The sequence below is a fragment of the Trachypithecus francoisi genome, unplaced genomic scaffold (assembly GCF_009764315.1).
Source record: "Trachypithecus francoisi isolate TF-2019V2 unplaced genomic scaffold, Tfra_2.0 Contig01436, whole genome shotgun sequence".
Lineage (NCBI taxonomy): Eukaryota > Metazoa > Chordata > Mammalia > Primates > Cercopithecidae > Trachypithecus > Trachypithecus francoisi.
Genome location: NW_022681430.1, coordinates 427,087 through 447,134, shown reverse-complemented (window position 1 = coordinate 447,134; position 20,048 = coordinate 427,087). Strand labels below are relative to the sequence as shown.

Below are 20,048 nucleotides of genomic sequence, written 5' to 3'. Positions count from 1 at the left end.
GCCTTCATTAGAAACTCATATGCATTTACTGATAAGGTGACATGACATTTGTTTAAAATAGTTTATATGACATAATGTCACTATTTTTAATTTTAAGTAGTTCATTTAAAAAGTTGAGGGAGATGAAAGAAGAATGGCCAAGTGTTGATAATTGTTGAAGCGAAGCTGGGTAATGGGTATGTGAGAGTTCATTATGCTATTCTCCCAATTTTTGTGTATGTTTGAAAAGTTGTATAATAAAGACTTTAACATTATATTTTTGAATTATTTTTTGGTGGGGTATAGAAATTATATATTTTATATATATATATATGGAAGGGAAGGGATTGTTTCATATATATATATATAGAGAGAGAGAGAGAGAGAGAGCCATTTTGCCAAACTCTCTCATTGTTTCCAATAATTTGTCTATTGTTTTGGGTGTTCTAGACAGTCTTATCGTCTGTGAATGTGAATATGTGGAAAAAATTTCTCCTCTTCCAATGCTAGGCCTTGCTAGGTTGATTAAGACCTCAAATATTATATTGAGTAAAAGTATTAACGTTGGGCATGCTTGTCATATTCTGATTTTTTAAAAAACAGCTAAGTTTCACTACTGAGAATGATGTTTTTCTTTCTTTTTTTTTTTTTTCTGTTTTCTTTTTACTATAGCGAGACCCTCACTCTGTTGCCAAAGCTGGAGTGTAGTGGTGCCATCATAGCTCACTGCAGCCTTGAACTCCTGGGCTTAAGTGATCCTCCTACTTCAGCCTCCCTAGCAGCTGGGACTACAGGCATGTGCCACTATGCTCAGGTTTGATGTTTTAAAAAAAATTAGCTTTGGTAATGTTTTAGTAGTTATGAATAGATGTTGAAACATAATCAGATGTTGAATTTTATTAAATGCTTTTTTTCTTTGAGATGGAGTCTCTCTCTGTTACCCAGGCTGGAGAGCAGTGGCGCCATCTCAGCCCACTGCAACCTTTGCCTCCCAGGTTCAAGCAATTCTCCTGCCTCAGCCTTCTGAGTAGCTGGGATTAAAGGTGTGCACCACCATGCCTGGCTAATTTTTGTATGTTTAGTAGAGATGGGGTTTAACCATGTTGGTCAGGCTGGTCTTGAACTCCTGACCTTGTGATCTGCCCGCCTTGGCCTCCCAAAGTTCTGAGATTACAGGCGTGAGCCACCGTGTCTAGCCTAAATGCTTTTTTTCTACATGTGGCTTTTTTTTTGTTGTTGTTCTGTTCACATAATCAATTATGTTTATGGATTTTCTAATGGCAAACCCAATCAATAATTTTTTTCCACAAAGTAAACAATGAACCCAAAGAATTGTTCAGAAAAATTCTACCAAACTGTCATTGAATAGATTATTCCAGTCTTGTTCAAACTCTTCCAGAGACTAGAAAAAGAGGAAATACTCCCTAAGTCTATGAAGCTAGTATAACCAAAGCAGACAAAGAAAGAAACAAAATTACAGGCCAATTTCACTCATGAACATAGATGTAAAATTCCTGAATAGAATACTAGCTAACAGAATCCAGAAAAGATTATGTGGAACCAGTGGGTGCTTGCAGCAAACACCCTAAACAAACAAACATACAACAAATAACTCCAGGAGTACTTATACATATAGTTAAAGCAACTATAGGACTGACTCTGACAAGTAGTTTTCTTAACTTTAAACAGAATACTTTCCCTTGCCAACATTTATTTTTCTCTTCATTATAAAGGGAATTGAACAGCTTGGACTTGGAGACAGTTAGTTAAAACAGAAATAGGAAGGCGGCAGAAAAAGACTATACCAGATTGAAATGTGTTGGATATTCATATCCACCCAGCACCTCAGAATGTGGCCATGGAGGATGGAGACAGAGATTAGAGTGATACATCTTCAAGCCTAGGAACACTAAGGATTGCTGGCAATCACCAGAAGCTGGAAGAGGCAAGAAAGTGTCTTTTCCTAGAGCCTTCAGAGAGTGCGCAGCCCTGCCAACACCTTGATGATACGCTTCAAGCTTCTAGAATTGTGAGAGAATAACTTTCTGTTGTTATAAGCCACCTACTTTGTCGTCTTTTGTTATGGCAGCCCTGGGAAACTAATAAACATGATAGTACTGGGAAGTGAGATGCTGCTGTAGCAGACACCTAAAAATGTGGAAGTGGCTTTGGAACTGGGTAGTGGGTAGAGGCTGGGAGAATTTTTAGGTGCATGCCAGAAAAAGCCTGGGTTGCCTTGAAGAGATTGTTGGTAGAAATATTGAAGTTTAAGGAGCTTCTGGTTAGGGCTCAGAAAGAAGGAAGGAGAGCTATGGAGAAAGCTTCTATTGTGTTAAGGCATATATATATTACCTCTAAAAGAATATTTCTAGAAATATGAGCAATAAAGGTGCTTCTGGTGAAGTCCCAGATATAAATGGGAAACATATTCTTGGATACTAGAGAAAAGGCAATCCTTGTCATAAAGTGGCAGAAAACTTGGCTGAATTATGCTCTACTGTTTGTTGAAAAGTAGAACTTGTAAAAGAAGAACTTGGAAATTTGACTTAGGAGATTTCCAGGCAAAGTATGAAAGGTGCAGCCAGATTTCTCTTTGCTGCTTACAGTAAAATGAGAGAAGAAAGAGATACATTGAGAAATGCACTGTTTAGGAAAAAGAAGCCAAGAGTTGATCATTTGGAAGATTCTTACACTATCCAAATAGCATGCTATGAAAAAGGGCTAAGGTGTAGCAGACAGCTGTTTGATGTAGACATTAGGTGTGTGATTTAGGGATCCAATCAACCATCTCAGTAACAGCCTGCAATAAAGATGGGGTTATCCAGGAAGGACCCATGGAACACCTTCATGTCTAACAATGTGAGACTCCTTGACATTCATGAAAGACTTACAAGGTTTTTAAGAATTTTATACCAGCAGAAACATTGCCAGCCTGGACTGAAAGGGACAGAGACAAGACAAAATGAAGGAGGAATGACTTTTGAGGGCAGAGCCATGGATGCAGAGGTCAGAGAGAAAGGAGTTCCTGCCTCAGAGGGCCCAGAGGACATAGCATCAAACCACAAAGGATTACTCTCAGGCTTTGAAACCCAAGGGAATTTACACTGCTGGGTTGTGAACTTGCTATAGACAAGTAAGTCCTTCATTTCTTCCAATTTTTTTAGTTTAGGAATGGGAATGCCTGGCCTATGCCTGTTCTATCAGTGTATTCTGGAAGCAGGGAACTTGTTTTCTAGTTTCACAAATCTGTGAATGGAGAATAATTTTGCCCTGGGACGGACCATACCCAGAGTTTCACCCATACTTGGTTAAGATTATATAGGTAATGATATTTGGAACTTTACTGGGTGGATGTTTAGTGGAGATTTTGAATTTAGAGTTAATCCTGGAATGGGTTAAGACTTTTGAGGATATAGTGATGGGGTGAATGTATTTTGTGCATGGGATGGGTGTGAGTTTTGGGGAAGCACAGGGCAAACTTTACTGGGTTGAATAGTGTCCCTCCCAAATTCATATCCACCTGACACCTCAGAATGGGACCTTATTTGGAAATCGGATCTTTGCAAATGTAATTAAGATGTATATTAAGATGAAGTCATATCAGATTAGGGTGGGCACTAAATGTAATCACTGCATTTATGATTACATTAAAGGAAAAGGAGAGGGCACACAGGGAGAAACTCATGTGAGGATTGCTGGCAACTGCTAGAAGCTAGAATAGGAAAGGAAGAATTCTGCCATAAAGTGTTTCAGACAGAGCGTGGCCCTGCTGACACCTTGATTTTGAACTTTTCTTTTCTTTTTTTTCCTTTTTCTTTTTTTTGACAGACAGAGGTTTCGCTCTTGTTGCCCAGGCTGGAGTGCAATGGTGTGATCTCGGCTCACTGCAACCTCTGCTCCCGGGTTCAAGCGATTCTTCTGCCTCAGTCTCCCTAGTACCTGGGATTACAGGCATGCACCACCACGCCCAGCTAATTTTGTATTTTTAGTAGAGACCGGGTGTCTCCATGTTGGTCAGGCTGCTTTCAAACTCCCAACCTCAGGTGATCTGCCCACCTTGGCCTCCCAAAGTGATGGGATTGCAGGCGTGAGCCACCACACCTGGCCGATATTTGAACTTTTCATTGCCATAAAAGTGAGAGAATACATTTCTGTTGTTATAAACCACCAAATTTATGGCACTTTATTACAGCAGCCTTGGGAAGCTAATAACACAGTTAGTTGTAGGATACACTTGTCAAACATAGGAACCCGTAAGATTGAAAGCTCATCAAAAGCTCACAGGAGAACAACAGTCTAGGCAGGTGAATTAAATGAACAAGTATTAAGGGAATTAGAGAGGTTTCTAAGTGACTTCTATTCATGTGTGATGTTATAGGAGTTTGGAAATAACACAACTACACAACTGATTTAGTGAGGAAGCTTTGGTTTGGCATTTAACCTTCTACCTAATAGGAACTGATTACATGTCTATTTATTTTTTCATCATTTGTATTCCTTTAAGTTTTCTTGATAAATAAGGATGATATCTTTTCTTTTCAATGGCTAGGGTACTTTTAGCTATTTTATGTTCATGGCACAAATTCTAGCATGTTTTGTTATTGCTAAAGCTGATATTATTCTCAAAATACATTCTCATGATATTTTGTAAAAACTTTCCTGTTTATTTTCACAAAATGTTGCTATAAACTTGAAAAATAGAGGTGAGCAGAAGGGAAATATATAGCAACAAAGGTTAAGATGCACGAACATACATTAACGTTTGTGTCACAGCATGATGCTTCAGGAAGAAGAGGTGGAGATACAGTTGAAGAGATGGAGACTAGTGTGCAGGCCATTTATTAGGGAGTGGTCTTGGGATCAGCACCTGTGGAAGGGAAGGAAAGAAAGCAGAATTGGGTAGAGGGAGAAGTTGAAGTGTAATCAATCAATCAACGTGATGACAAGCTCTGAATCTGGGATGGCCCTTCAAAATTGTCCCCAGTTCAAGCAAGAACAGGCACCTCTCAATCATTGTATATGAGCTACTCTTGGAAGGAGGTATCATTTGGACCTCCAGTTTTTTTTTGCCATAGCAATCCCCAAAGAGGACTGAGAGTTGAGGACTGTCTTCCTGCAGCACTTTAGCAGCTGGGGGAACAAACCTTCCATTCCTGGGGAAGAAATCTGGGTGGTATATTGTAGCATCTATCACATGTAGATACAGAAAATTGAGTCAATCATTGTTTCTGCAATATTCCCTTTCTTTTCTTTTTTTCCCATTCAATTGACTCCCAGACCCATTCTTCTTCCCTGACATGTTTGGTATATATCCTTGGATATGTGTGTATCTTTGAAAAATATATAATACTATTTTGTGTATTTATGTGTTTAAATTTACATCAGTGGTATTGTGTGAGTTTTTTTCCCCATTTTCTTTCAAAATTACATCAATTATATTGTACTACTGCTATCTATAATTCTGCTCATTGCTTTTTTTGATCAACACTATGTTCTTGAGGTTTATCCATCTCATTGTACATTCATCTAGTACATTGCTTCCAGATGCTTCATTTTTATTTACCTATCTTTTTGTTTTTGTTTTTGTTTTTTTCCTAGGCTCTGGGGTGTTTTTATATTTACCTGTCTTTTTAAGTGACGAATACCAAAGTTAACCCCAACTACCATAACCAATGTTTGTACATGTTCCCTCTAGGTGAAAAGCTTTTAAAAACTGGCATTTCTGGTTTAAAGTGTATTAATGTATTAAGTGAACTGCTATAACTCCTGAAATATCAGTGGCCTAACATAATAACAATTTCCCACTCACATAAAGTCCAACTGTCAGTAGGGGCTGGGGTACGCTCCATGCAGTCATTCAGGAACCTAGGCTGGTGGAAGCTCTGCCATCTTTTGCTGTGGTTTTAAATGTCACTATCCAGCCAACTGTGAGGAGAGAAAGTGAAGCAATGATTGGGGGATTTTTACAAGCCAAGCCTGAGAGTGGTGTATAATCATCACTCTTTCCACATTCCATAGGCTGAAAGTCATATAATTGCACCTCACCAAAAGGGAGTCTGGGAAATATGGTCTAGCTGAGTGTCTAGGAGAAAAAAAAAATAGGTTTGCTGAATGTCTGGCCAATTTCTGCCATAGTTCACTCTTCTAGTAAATGGCTTCTGTTTTACTCTTCTTCCCACCCATAAGATACACCCTATCTTAAGAGAGACTGCTCAAAGTATCATTCAGTCAGTGCATCCAATTCAAGTTCTAGGATTTCCTAGTGATACACAGTTCTTTCAGTCATAGAAGTGGCTTCTTGTGGTCAAGCCACCCATGAACTAAAGAGATAAATTATTTGCACCTATTCTTATTGCTACTCCCACATACCTAATACATTCATTAGGGACAGGGCAGGGCTAGATGGCTACAATTAAGAATTTTTAACTTGAAAATAAAAATAATGGGAGACCCATAGTACTTGCTGGTTCATTACAATGATAAAATCCTCTGAGGCATGCATTGTGAATTCCTCTTACCTGGGGTGTGGGGTAATTTGTAATTAGAGCTGGGTTTTACTCCCTTTGAGACATTCCCTTGTGCACTGTTTTTCATGGTGGTTGGGTTTTTCCTGTTGGATGTTCTTCCTTGTCTATTTTTCACGGCCATACCTGAAGAGGTTTTTGAAGAATATGTCCTTGGAGACTGCACAGCTTTCTCAGCCTGCTTTCAGCTGTGCACATTTCAGAACCTGATTTTTTTGCTTTGTTTTGTTTTTTGAGACAGAACTCTGTCTGTCACCCAGGCTGGAGTGCAGTGGTGTGATCTCTGCTCACTGCAACCTCCGCCTCTGGGGCTCAACCGGATTTTGTACCTCAGCCTCCCAAGTAGCTGAGATTAAAGGCATGTGCCACCATGCCCAGCTAATTTTTGTATTTTTAGTAGAGACGGGGTTTTGCTTTGTTGGCCAGGCTGGTCTCAAACTCCTGGCCTCAAGTGATCCACCCGCCTCGGCCTCCCAAAGTGCTGGGATTACAGACGTGAGCTACCATGCCTGACCTGTATTTTGTTGTTGTTGTTGTTTGTTTTTTGTGACAGGGCCTCACTATGTTGACCAGGTTGGTCTTGAACTCTTGGCCTCAAGCAATCCTTCTACCTCAGCCTCCCAAAGTGCTAGGATTACATGAAGTTTATTTTAAGACTAGAATAGTCAAAAAATTTATTTTTAGTCCAGATTCTGTTGTTGACTCCATTTATTAGTTTTTGTTTTTGGCAAAATAATTCCTTCAAAAACTTAATAGAGTTCTGATCAATTTGCTTCTAGTCAATTCCATATGTCTGTAACCACACCTAAATTATTTAATAAATGTAATTCTAAAACCTGATTCATTTTTGCTTTCTTGCCACCATGCCTTTCTCAATGGCAGCTTCTGATCATTGCATTACATTCAATCATGTGCTTATATGGTTTCCTTATCCATTACTTTATAAAAGGACATGTATGTTTTCTCTAACTCTTAGTTACCACAAACAACTGCAATGAATATCTTGTGTATGTCTCCTCATATATCTCTACAACTGTTCTTTGGGGAAGAAACTCATTAGAGGAAGTGCTACATCATAACATTTACACGTATTTAATATTATTATATACTGCCATACTGTTCTCCAAAATGGCAGCACCATTCCATCCAACCATAAACAGTTTTCTAGCATCCCCACCTGCACTTAGTATTATTTAATAACATAGTAAGTGTAAGATGGTCTCTTATTGTCTTAAATCACTGTGTGGATATGTCAGTCCTCCCCTGACTAATCGATAAAAGCAATTCTAGTTAAAATTTTAGAATTTTTGAGGAAATCAAACCTTTTCTAATATTTATATAGAATAATTAAGGAGTAAAAATTAAGAAAGTCAATTTTATAAAAAAGGGCAGAGAAAGGAGCCTAATCTACAAGATATGAAAGTATATTATGGAGTTATAATAATAAAAACTTATGTTTTTGTCAGAGGAACAGGAAACTAGACCATTGGAACATAATTTACTTATTTATTTTTTTGAGACAGGGACTCACTCTGTGGCTCAGGCTTGAGTGCAGTGATGGGAACTTGGCTCACTGCAGCCTCAACCTCCTAGGCTCAAGTGGTCTCCCACTTCAGCCTCCCAAGTAGCTGGGACTGTAGGCACGTGCCACCATGCCTGTCTAATTTTTTGTGGAGATGAGGTCTCACTGTGTTGCCCAGGCTGATCTTGAACTGCTTAGCTCAAGCTATCCTCCTGCCTTGTTCTCCCAAAGTGGTGGGATTACAGGCATGAGCCACTGCACCCAATCCTGGAACAGAATTTAAAACTCAAATAGACCCATGGGTGTATGAAATTTTGTAAATAATAATAATAATGCGGAAGATAATATTACTTGTTTACAATCTTCCTCCCTGGCCCCTGCCATAGTTTCATTATGGACAAGCTTCCTGGACCTAAATGTTTATTTTTCTCTCCCCACTCACTCTATACAAAAATCAACTCAAATGGATCAAAGACTGTATGGCAGGTACACCTGGCAGCAATAACTTAAGCATACCTTAAGAATGACCCTATGGTTTAAGAATGTATGTTCAGACTTCTGAGCTAAGGAACCTGGGAACAACCAACCCACAGATTCATTCCTTATCTGTGAAGAACATCTGAACCCTCCGGGATATCCTGTGGAATTCAGGTACCAAAGGGGATCAAGGTACTTTGTTTTGGGTTAAATGAAGGTTGCCAGGTGGAGGTTGCTAGGGGAAGGGTGCTACGTGAAAATGCTATATAAACTGCTTGTTTTTTTTTTTTTTTTGAGACGGAGTCTTGGTCAGTCACCCAGGCTGGGGTGCAGTGGCGCCATCTCTGCTCACTGCAAGCTCCGCCTCCCGGGTTCGTGCCATTCTCCTGCCTCAGCCTCCCGAGTAGCTGGGACTACAGGCGCCCGCCACTACTCCCGGCTGATTTTTTTTTTGTATTTTTATTAGAGATGGGGTTTCACCGTGTTAGCCAGGATGGTCTCAATCTCCTGACCTTGTGATCCACCCGTCTCGGCCTCCCAAAGAGTAGGGATTACAGGCGTAAGCCACCGTGCCCGACCAACTGCATGCTTTTTATAAGCAGTTGTGTTTCTCCTGCCCAGTCCGTTGCCACCAGACTGCCCTGCATATAAGACTTCTCGATAAGCCCTGTGTCTTGGTCACTGGCTCTGGGCCCCTTCTTCAGCCCTTATTGACTGAAGTCAATAAGGGTCTGGCATGACAAAGACCTAAATGTGAGACCAAAACTATAAAACTAGCTAGATAAGAGGAAAAAGTTCTAGTGTTCTATAGTACTGTAGGATGACTATAGTTAACAATAATGTATTACATAGTTTTTCATCTAGAAGAAGGATCTTGAATGTTCCCAGCATAAAGAAATGATAAATGTTTGAAATGATGGATATGCTAATTACCCTGATCTGATCACTATACTTTGTATGTATCAAAACATCACTTGGGCCCAGGAGTTCGAGACCAGCCTGGACAACACGGTGAAACCCTGTCTCTGTTAAAACTGCAAAATTAGCCAGGTGTGGTGGCATGTGCATGTAGTCCCAGCTACTCCAGAGGCTGAGGTAGGAGGATGGCTTGAGCCTGGGAGGCAGAGGTTACAGTGGGCCAAGATCATGCCACTGCACTCCAGCCTGGGGGATAGAGCCATACCTTGTTTCAGAAACAAACAATCAATACGTACCCCATAAATATGTATAATGATTATGTATCAATTACAATACATAAAAGATAAAGCTTTTGATGGGATACAGAAAGGAAATTGAATTGAGAACTAGGGATTTGAGATAAAGGAAAAAGCTAATAACTACATTAAAAAATTTAAAAAGTGAGGTTTACTGTGGATAAATGATGATAGATTGCTAAGAAATTAATATTATCAACTCAATCCTGTACATCTGAGGTTAAAAAAAGCCTCTGCTAGTAATTCACTGAGCTATACCACTTTTGGAAAGAAACTACTTTTATTTTATAGTTTGATTAAGTTGTCTATACCAACATAAAATAAATTTAACATTTTTGCTTCAATCTTGAATAAAATTTGTTTTCAATGTGTTTTATTAATTGTATGTTTTGTTTTTTATTTTGCATATTTATGTTTCTCATTCATTTCTTGATAATATCCAATGACATATTCTCTTGTTAATTTAAATTCATGTTTTCCCATAGGGCACACTAATTACTATACAGTTTGGATTTGAAGTCCATAGTATACCTGATGAAAAAAACGAGAAACTCTCTTATTTAGTAGTCTAACTTCCTGAACATAATCAATAGCTTCATTGAAAGGGAAGATCTAAAACTCTGTGGTTAGGACTTCTACTTTTAGCCAGGCAGAGTAACTTACCGCAAAAAAATGCACCCTTTAAGAAAAAGTATAAAAATTGGATTTAAAAAAACTGAAAGCTCTTTATGGATATTGGGAAGGTGCTAAGGAAACGTAGAACTTGAGAGGTCAAGATTCTGGAGAGATGAGAACCATGGAGAGCTTAAAGGACATTCTGCAGCAATGTTTTCCCATGGGGAGTTTCACAATTCTGGGCTGAAGGAATGTAGCTGGAAACCCAGTAAAGGGCCTGGGGAAAGGGCTTTTGCTGGAAGGCAGAGTAGCCATCAGAGCATTTGTCAATCCTGTGGGTGTGAAGAAATGCATATTGTAGATGGGAGGGACAGAAAGCTGGGCTCAGCAATTGACCATTTTTTTTTTTTTTTTTTGAGACAGGGTTTCCCGTTGCCCAGGTTGGAGTGCATTGACACAATCACAGCTCACTGCAGCCTCAATCTCTGGACTCAAGCAATCCTCCCAATTCAGCCTCCTGAGTAGCTGGTACTACAGGCACGTGTCACCATGCCTGAATAATTGTTTTATTATCATTATTATTTTTTGTAGAGATGGGGTCTCCTTATGTTGCCCAGGCTGGTCTCAAACTCCTGAGTTCAAGAAATCGTCACACTTTGTCCTGGGATTACAGGATTGAGCCACCATGCCCAGCCAGGTGGTTTTGTTTTGTTTGTTTGTTTGTTTTTTCCCATTTTGCTGAATTCTGAAGCTATAAAATTCAGGAACCTAAGAAGCCAGGCAAAGCAGAGTGGAGTTTCTGGCTGTTCCACACTGCTGAGAAGTCAAGGATTAGAATTCAGAACATGACACGGAGGCTGGAACCTGGAGAAGTCCCAGGCTTTTAGTTGGAACTTAAGCAGCTGTATTCTAGAGTGGTAGTGATACAAAGGTAGAAAGAGGCTGTGTGCAGTGGCTTACACCTGTAATTCCAGCAATTTGGGAGGCTGAGGTGCTTGAGGCGAGAAATTTGCGAGTCTGGGCAGTGAAGTGAATCCCTATCTCTACAAAATATGTATAAAAAAAAATTAGCTGGACATGGCATGCACCTGTAGTCCTAGCCACTTGGGAACCTGAGATGGGAGAATTGCTTGAGCTCAGGAGTCTGAGCCTTCAGTGAGCTAGGATTGTGCCACTGCACTCCAGCCTGGGCAACAGAGTGTCTCTAAAACAAATAAATAAATGAAAAATAAAAATAAAAAAAGAGGTGGAAAAAGCCTTAGTAAAACTGCAGCCTAACTCTGAGTTAGCTCAGTCCCTGATTGAATTGAAGTGGCCGGTTCTAACTATACCTACCTAGCAGAGGAAAGGGTGAGCCCTCTCTGGAGATTCCTTCATCGTTCAGAACGTCTGTAATTTTTCAAGAGAGTATCTGACTGTCAATCAAAAAGTGTCAGGCATACCAAGAAATAGGACAAAATGACAGAGAAAGAGAGAGAGAGACAGAGCAAGAGAGAGGGGAAGAGAAATAAGACAGGTGATCCAGAATTATAGCTGTCAACAAATATTTTAATATAACTGTAATAAATGTATTCAAGAAAATGGAGAAAAATATGGAGAAAATAGATTAAGAAAAAAAAAAAAAAAGAATTTCACCAGAGACAAATGGGACATAATGAACAGGTCTGACATACATGTAACTGGAGTCCCAGCAGACTAGGAAGAACTGGGAAAGCAAATGTTTTAAGATGGAAAAAGAAAGTGCAAAAAAAATGAAGAGTAATGAAAGAGCTAAATATATGGGTATATATGAATGGATTTTGACTGTATAAAGCAACAACAGTAATGCTGTTTAAAATTTAAAACATACAGAATTTCGCCAGGTCTGGTGGCTTATGCTTGTAATCCCAGCACTTTGGGAGGCTGAGGTGAGATGATCTCTCAAGGCCAGTTCAAAACCAGCCCGGGCAACATAGTGAGACCCATCTCTACAAAAATTAATTGGGCGTGGTGGTGTGTGCCTGTAGTTCTAGCTACTCAGGAGGCTGAGATGGAAGCATCACTTGAGCCCAGGAGTTTGAGACTGCACTGATTCATGATCATGCCACTACATTCCAGCAGCCTGGGCAACAGAGCAAGACACTGTTTCAAAAAAACAAAAACAAAAGGAAACATTTTTTAAAAAATGTAAAATATATAAAATTGAATATACGGTAACAGCAAAACAAAAGACAAGAAATGGTTAATGGAGTTAAAGTGTTCTAAAGTACTAGTATTGTCAGGGAAGTGGTTAAAACAAAAACAAAAACAAAAAACATTTTAGGCTGTGTTATGGTTACATTGTGTCCTCCCCAAAAGGTATGTTGAAGTCCTAACCCCAGTACTTCAGAATATGACCTTATTTGGAAACAGGGTCATTTCCAATGTAATTAAAGTAGAAATGAGGGTATACTGGAGTAGAATGACACTATAGAGTAGAAAATGTGAGGACAAGGACACAGAGAGAATACCATGGGAAGATGGAGGCAGGGATTAGATTGGAGTGATACACCTACAAGTCAAGTATATTAGTCAGGGTTCTCTAGTGGGACAGAACTAATAGGATAGATGTGTATATAAAAAAGGAGTATATTAAGGAGTATTAACTCACATAATCACAAGGTCCCACAATAGGCCATCTGCAAGCTGGGGAGAAAGGAAGCCAGTCTGAGTTCCAAACTCAAGAACCTAGAGCTTGATGTTCGAGGGCAGGAAGCATCCAGCACAGGAGAAAGATGTACGCTGGGAGGCTAAGCCAGTCTAATCTCTCCACATTCTTCTGCCTGCTTTTTATTCTGGCCACAGTGGCAGCTGATTAGATTGTGCCTGCCCAGATTAAGGGTGGGTCTGCCTTTCCCAGTCCAAGGACTCAGATGTTAATCTCCTTTGGCAACACCCTCACAGACACACCAGGAGCAGTATTTTACATCCTTTAATCCAATCAAGTTGACACTCATTATTAACCATCACACCAAGGAATGCCAAAGAGCTGGCTGTCATCAGAACCTAGGAGAAAAGCATGGAACAGGCTGTTTCTCAGAGCCCTCAGAAGGAACTAAACCTGCTCACATCTTGAATTTGGACTTCTACTCTCCAGAACCATAACATTTTTTTTGTTATAAGCCACTTAGTTTGAGGTAATTTGTTATGACAGCCCTAAGAAACTAATATAGACTGTAATAAATTGCAATCTTTAGGCTAATTACCAAAAGAACAACTAAAAAAGTATAAGTAATTAATAGATGGAAAAAATAATATTGCAATATTTAATTAAATCCAAAATAAAGTAAGAAATGAGAGGAAAAAAATCAGTTGGGTGAGATATATAACAAGTAATAAAATGGTAGACATATTAGTAGTGATATATATTTCTTATTATATTGTATTAAATGTAAATGGACTGAACATTCCAATTAAAAGATTGTCAGACATTCGATAGAAAACAAAACTCTGCTATAGCTGCTTGTAAGAAACATAGCTTGATATAAGAACATAGACAGTTTAAAGTAAATGGATTAAAAAGTATATCATGCAAGTTCTAGTCAAAAGAAAATGAATGTAGCTATATCAATATAAACAAAAACATTTTAAGGTAGGAAATGTTACCAGAAATAGAGAAACATTTAATGATTTTGAACAGATGTGCTATAGATTGGATGTTTCCATTACCCCCTCAAATTCCTCTATCAAAGCCCTAATCCCCATTGTGATGGCATATGGAAGTGGGGCCTTTGGGAGGTAGCTCATGAGGTTGGAAAGTGGAGTCTCATGATGGGATTAGTGCACTTATAATAAGAGACATGACAGAGATGATCTCTGTCTCTGCCATGTGAGGATTAAAAAAAAAAAAGTAGCCATATGCAAACAAGAAAGAAGGCCTTCAAAGACAATGAATGTGCTGGTACCTTGATCTTGGATCTCCTAGCATCCAAAGCTGTGAGAAATAAATGTTGAATGTTTAAGTCATTCAGTCTATGGTATTTTTGTTATAGCTGCCCAAACTGAGTAAGACAGGGTGAATCCTTTAGAAAGATATAACAATTTTATACCTATATACATCCCATAAATGGTTTCAAAGTATATGAAGCAAAAAACTTACAGAACCAGGAGAAATAGGAAAATCCACAGTCATAGTGGGATGCTTTCCCATGGCTCTCTCAAAAGCTGGTAGAACAAGGGACAAAATATTAGCAAGTATATAGAAGATCTGAACAATATGATTAACAAAATTTAACCTAACACACATATAGAACATTATAGCCATCAACAACAGAATAGTCATTCAATTCAAGTGTACATGGAGCATTTATTAAAATTGACCATGTGCTGAGCCATAAAGTATACATAAGGTTTTGAAAGGTTTAAAACCATACAGATTGTGTTCTCTGAAACAGTGAAATCCAGCTAGATATCAATGACAGTTAACTGGAAAACCTTAAACTGTTATTAAATTAGGCAATATAATTCTAAATACATTAGAGCTCAAATAAGAACTTGTAATGGAAACTAGATAGTATTTTGAATAGAATAATAATGAAAATATAACATTAAAACCCATAGCTTCTACTAAAGCTGTGCTTATAGATGATTTTACAGCTTTAAAATGCATACTATTAGAAAATAAGGAAGGTTGGCCGGATGTGGTGGCTCACACCTGTAATCCCAGCTCTTTGGGAGGCCGAAGCGGGCAGATCACGAGGTCAGGAGATTGAGACCATCCTAGCTAACATGGTGAAACGCTGTCTCCACTAAAAAATACAAAAAAATTAGCGGGGCGTGGTGGTGGGCGCCTGTAGTCCCAGCTACTAAGGAGGCTGAGGCAGAAGAATGGCGTGAACCTGGGAAGTGGAGCTTGCAGTGAGCCGCGATCACGCCACTGCACTCCAGCCTGGCTGACAGAGGGAGACTCCATCTCAAAAAAAAAAAAAAAAAAAAAAAAAAGAAAAGAAAAGAAAAGAAAATAAGAAAGGTTGAAATGAAGACTCTAAATATTTATCTAAAAAAACTAGAAAAAATCCAGCAAAATAAACCTACAAAAGTAGAAGGAAGTAAATAATAAATGTAAGAAAAGAAATTAATTAAGTAGAAAACAAGTGCACAATGGAGAGAACCAACACAACCAAAAGTGGGATCTTGGAAAATAATAATAAATTTGACTGGCCTCTAGCAAATAAATCAAAGAGAAAGAGAGAAAGAGGGAGATAGCACGAGCAAATGAGAGCAAGCAAGCACACAATTCCAACATCAGAAATGAAAAAGGGACATTTCTACAGATTTTGTGGGCATGAAAAATATAAAAAGATGTATTAAACACAACCTGCCAATATTGTATAGACTCAAAGCTACTAAATAAGTTGCTTCTGTAATTTAAAACCTTCCCATAAAGAAGTATTCAGGCCCAGATAACCTTACGGGTGAATTCTTTCAAATATTTAAGGAAGAGGTAACACTAATCTTACACAACTTCCTCAGAGAGTATAAAGTGGTAAAATACTTCTAGCTAATTTTAAGAAGCTAGCATTACCTTAGGACCAAAGTTTGAAAATGACACTTAAGAAATGAAAATTATAGGCCAATCTCTTTCAAAACCAGGAATGGAAGAACTCTAAACAAAATGTTAGCAAATTGAATTTATCAATATATAAAAAGACAATAATCATGACCAAATTGGCTTTTGTTGAGGTTGGTTTGACATTCGAAAATTAATCAGTGTAACTCATCACATTAGCAGAAAAAATGGGAAAATCGTCTGACCTACTTATTGGATACAGAAAAAGTATTTGATAATGCAAAGAACAGTTGTTATAAAAACTCTTTGCAAACTAAGAATGGAAAGAATTTCTTTTATCTGATAAGGAGTGTTTACAGAAAAAACCTAAAGAAAATATAATATTGAAGAGTAAATATTTAAAGACATCCCTTTGAGATGGGCAATGAGACAAGTTTCTCTTCTATCACCATTTCTACTCAACATTTTATTGGAGGCCCTATCCAGTCCAAAAAGGCAAGAAAAGAAAGAAGGAAGCTCACATCAGCTCAGATGACATGAATGTGTATATATAAAATCAAAAGAGTTCATGAGCTATTAAAATTAATAACTGACTTTAAGCAAGGCTGCAAGATGCATGATCAAAATAAGAAAAGTAATTTGTATTTTATATACCAGCAACGAATATTTGCAAGTGAAAATCAAAAAGATAAAATGTACAATTGCATCAAAACAATCAAATAACTAGGAATAAATATAATAAAACTTGGGCAAGATCACACCAAAGAATTGCAAATTATTATTGAGAGAAATTAAAGATGACCAAATTAGTAGAGGGATATACCATGTTCATGAATTGGAAGACCCAACGTTGTAAAGATGTTTGTCTCAGTCAGGTTTCAATCAGAGAGGCAGGACTACTAAGATAAGATAAACAAATAAATACACTTATGCGTCTCATAACAAAGTTTTGGTTAATGACAGACTGCATATACAATGGTGGTCCCATAATGTTATAATGGAGCTGAAAACTTTATGTTGCCTAGTGATGCTGTAGCAGTGGTAATAGCATAGAACAAGCATATGCTCTTTAAATATGTTTAGATACACAAATACCATTGTGTTACCAATTGCCTGCAGTGTTCAGTACACTAACATATTGTACAACTTTGTAGCCTGGGAGCAATAGGCTATACCATATGACCTAGCTGTGGAGTAGGATGTACCATCTAGGTTTGTGTAAGTACACTCTATGATATTTTTACAATGATGAAATTGCTTAATGACACATTTCTTAGAATGTATCATCATCATTAAGCAAGTCATGACTGTACACAATACATGCACATGTGCACACACACACTATATGTATATACATAAATATAAACACATGCATATGTATCTATGATTTGTTATAGGAATTTAACCTTGCACAATATAGGAGCTGGTAAAACAGCCTCTGTAAGGCTGTCTGTGTGTCCAATGCTGGACCTTGAAATCTGTATGACAGACAGTTGAGAAGGAAAGAAGGATATCGGGGGGTAGAACAGAGGCAGAACCTGGATCAGCTTAAGTCTCATTGCCTCCAGCCTTGGTGATGTGGGTGTCCAGCAGGAGAAACTGGTGCCACTTGCCAAGGAGTTGGAGGGGTTGAAAGAGGATTCAGAGTAATTTGGAGCAATTACAACCTGACTGTTTTTTCCACACCAACAAAGGTGAGCTAAGAGATTAGCTACAATGTGCATGAGCTATAACAATGCATGCTCTGACATATGAACATAAAAATTATAGCTGCTACTTTACTTCTACTCTCCAAATCTCTTGCAAGGAAGGCCTTCTATGGTCTACCCTAACCAAAAACCATCAGGGAAAAGAATTCTGGGAGATATAGTATTGCCTAGCTAAATCAATCCATCACAAAACCACCCAGATGTCAATTTTTTCCAAATGAATTTATTGGTTAATTCAATTTTAGTAACAGTCCCAGCAGTTGTTTTTGTTCCTCCCATGGAAATTTACAAATTTATCCTAAAATTCATCTAGAAATGCAAAGAACCAAGAACAGTCAAGACGATTCTGAAGAAGGCTGGGGACTTAGACTACCAGATATCATGACTTGTTATATTGCTAAAATAACAAAGCTCATGGGCCTGAGGATAGACAGATAGACCAATGTAACAGAATAGAAAATTCAAAAACAAACCCACAATATATGCAGTTATCTGATTAATGACAAAGATGAAACTGTAGTATAGTAATGAAATGAAAGTCTTCAATAAGTGGTGCTGGGACAATTTGATATCCATATGAAAATGAATTTTTACCCTGCTCTCACTGTACATCAAAAGCAACTGTAGATATATTAGATATAGATATAAAAGGTTAAATAATAAAACTCCACAGGAGCATAGAGGCGATGTCTGAGGAGCAGGATCTAACACAGGAACAGACAGAGAAGCTGCTGCAGTTTCAGGATCTAACTGGCATAGAATCTATGGATCAGTGTTGCCATACCTTGGAGCAGCATAACTGGAGCATAGAGGTTGCTGAACAGGACAGCTTGGATGAACAAAAGAGTGTATGGAGTGTTTTCAACCCGCCTCCATCCCTACCCCTGCAAGTTAATACAGCTGACCACAGGATCTACAGCTATGTTGTCTCAAGACCACAACCAAGGGGTCTGCTTGGATGGGGTTATTACTTGATAATGCTTCCATTCCAGTCTACCTATTACACAATACTTGATATATTTAGGCTTGCCCTTTGTTTTATATGGCTTCACCTTCGCAGCCGGATCACTGACACTGTTGGGGACATAGTTTCATTTATGCTAGCGTTTGAATAGAAATATGGGAGGGCACACCCTGTTTTCTAGCCCAGAACACATAGCCAGGCACCTGACAATGCCAAGCTGGAGCTTCACTCTTTGATTTGTCTTCTTGGAGATGATCAACAGGTCTCTGATAAGTTTTGTTGCAACACACTCTGTGAACCCAAAGTTATTTCATTAAAGTTCTTTCTCTAGGATGCTCTTCTGGGCATGTTCTACAAACAAACCTGAGGGATATAGGGTCTCCCGGGTTTATGAGAGAACACCTATCCATTCCTGGCCATGGTGATGCTGAAGGATCAGTGGATGACTGTGGTGGGATGGCTAGAAGGCCTCCTTCAACCGAATGACCTCATTAACCAACTGATATCTATCATGGGTACAAACCAGACTTACCTGGTGTCAGAATGCCTGGAAAGGGAAGAAAGAAACCAGACCCAGGTGTGGAGACAAAAGCAGGATGAGGCCTACCTGGCTTCTCCCAGAGCTGACCAGGAGAAAGAAAGGAAGAAATGGGAGAAATGTGAGCTTAAGCGGCAGAAGGTGGAGAAGGTGCAAGAGCAAAAGCTGGCAGAGACGAGATGGTAGCAGAATTTACAGGAGGAAAAGGAAAGGAAGTTGGAATGTCTGCCCCCTGAAACTTCCCTGATGACCGTGAAAATGTCAAGATTATCTTCAAATTACACAGTGATTCTCAAGTAGAGAGATGATTCCACTTTTCACAGTCTCTAACAGTAATCAGCAACTTCTTATTCTCCTTGAAGAAAAGCCCTGAAAATCTTCTGATTGAAGCCAGTTTTTCCAGGCAAGTGCTGCCCAGTTCCCCTATGCTGCAGGAAGTTGGATTCAGCCATACAGGAGTTCTGTATGTTTAGGATCTAATAGACAAATGACATTTTTTCTTCCTCTCCCCTCCTACTCCCATCCCTAAATGAAACAGAAAAACACACAAACAAACAAAACAGGAAAAAAAAAAAAACCAAGAGAGAGAAATTCATATTATTATTATACAATATATTTTTAAAAAGATTGCTGCATGCAAAGGAAGGATCAGAAGCCATGTAGTTTGCAAGAATCACAACCTGTGTGTGCGTACGCGAGATTAGCAATGAACATACCCACTCAGCGAGCTCACCTTTTCTCAGTGGCCTCTGCACATGCACTGTCCAGTAAACAGAGACTCTTCCCCTTCAACTCATCCATTGTCCTAACTGGGAAAGGGGACGTTCCCACTAGTTCTCATTGATTCTTAGTTTTGTGGAAAATAAAGTGAAAAACCTCCATCAACCAGCTACTTGCAGCATCTTCTGACTTCTCCCACCTCTGGAGAGGAGAGGGAAGAGAAAGTATACAGCGGAGATGTTCCTTGAACTGCCCACAA

At 38.7% G+C, this 20,048-nt stretch overlaps 2 long non-coding RNA genes and 1 pseudogene across 2 annotated transcripts; 2 read left to right on the top strand and 1 right to left on the bottom strand.

The window, feature by feature from the left end:
• The first annotated feature begins 1,149 nt into the window (after window positions 1-1,149).
• LOC117091657 lies at window positions 1,150-3,860 on the top strand. Its single transcript, XR_004440496.1, has 3 exons — window positions 1,150-2,008; window positions 2,896-3,112; window positions 3,808-3,860. It is a non-coding gene; the product is annotated as an uncharacterized LOC117091657 (long non-coding RNA).
• An 801-nt stretch (window positions 3,861-4,661) lies between these two features.
• LOC117091634 lies at window positions 4,662-13,175 on the bottom strand. The gene is made up of 3 exons (XR_004440488.1): window positions 12,961-13,175; window positions 5,789-5,904; window positions 4,662-5,166 (listed from the first exon to the last, which is right to left on the bottom strand). It is a non-coding gene; the product is annotated as an uncharacterized LOC117091634 (long non-coding RNA).
• Window positions 13,176-18,248: 5,073 nt separating this feature from the next.
• On the top strand, window positions 18,249-19,560 carry LOC117091575 (annotated as a pseudogene).
• The last annotated feature ends 488 nt before the right edge of the window (window positions 19,561-20,048 follow it).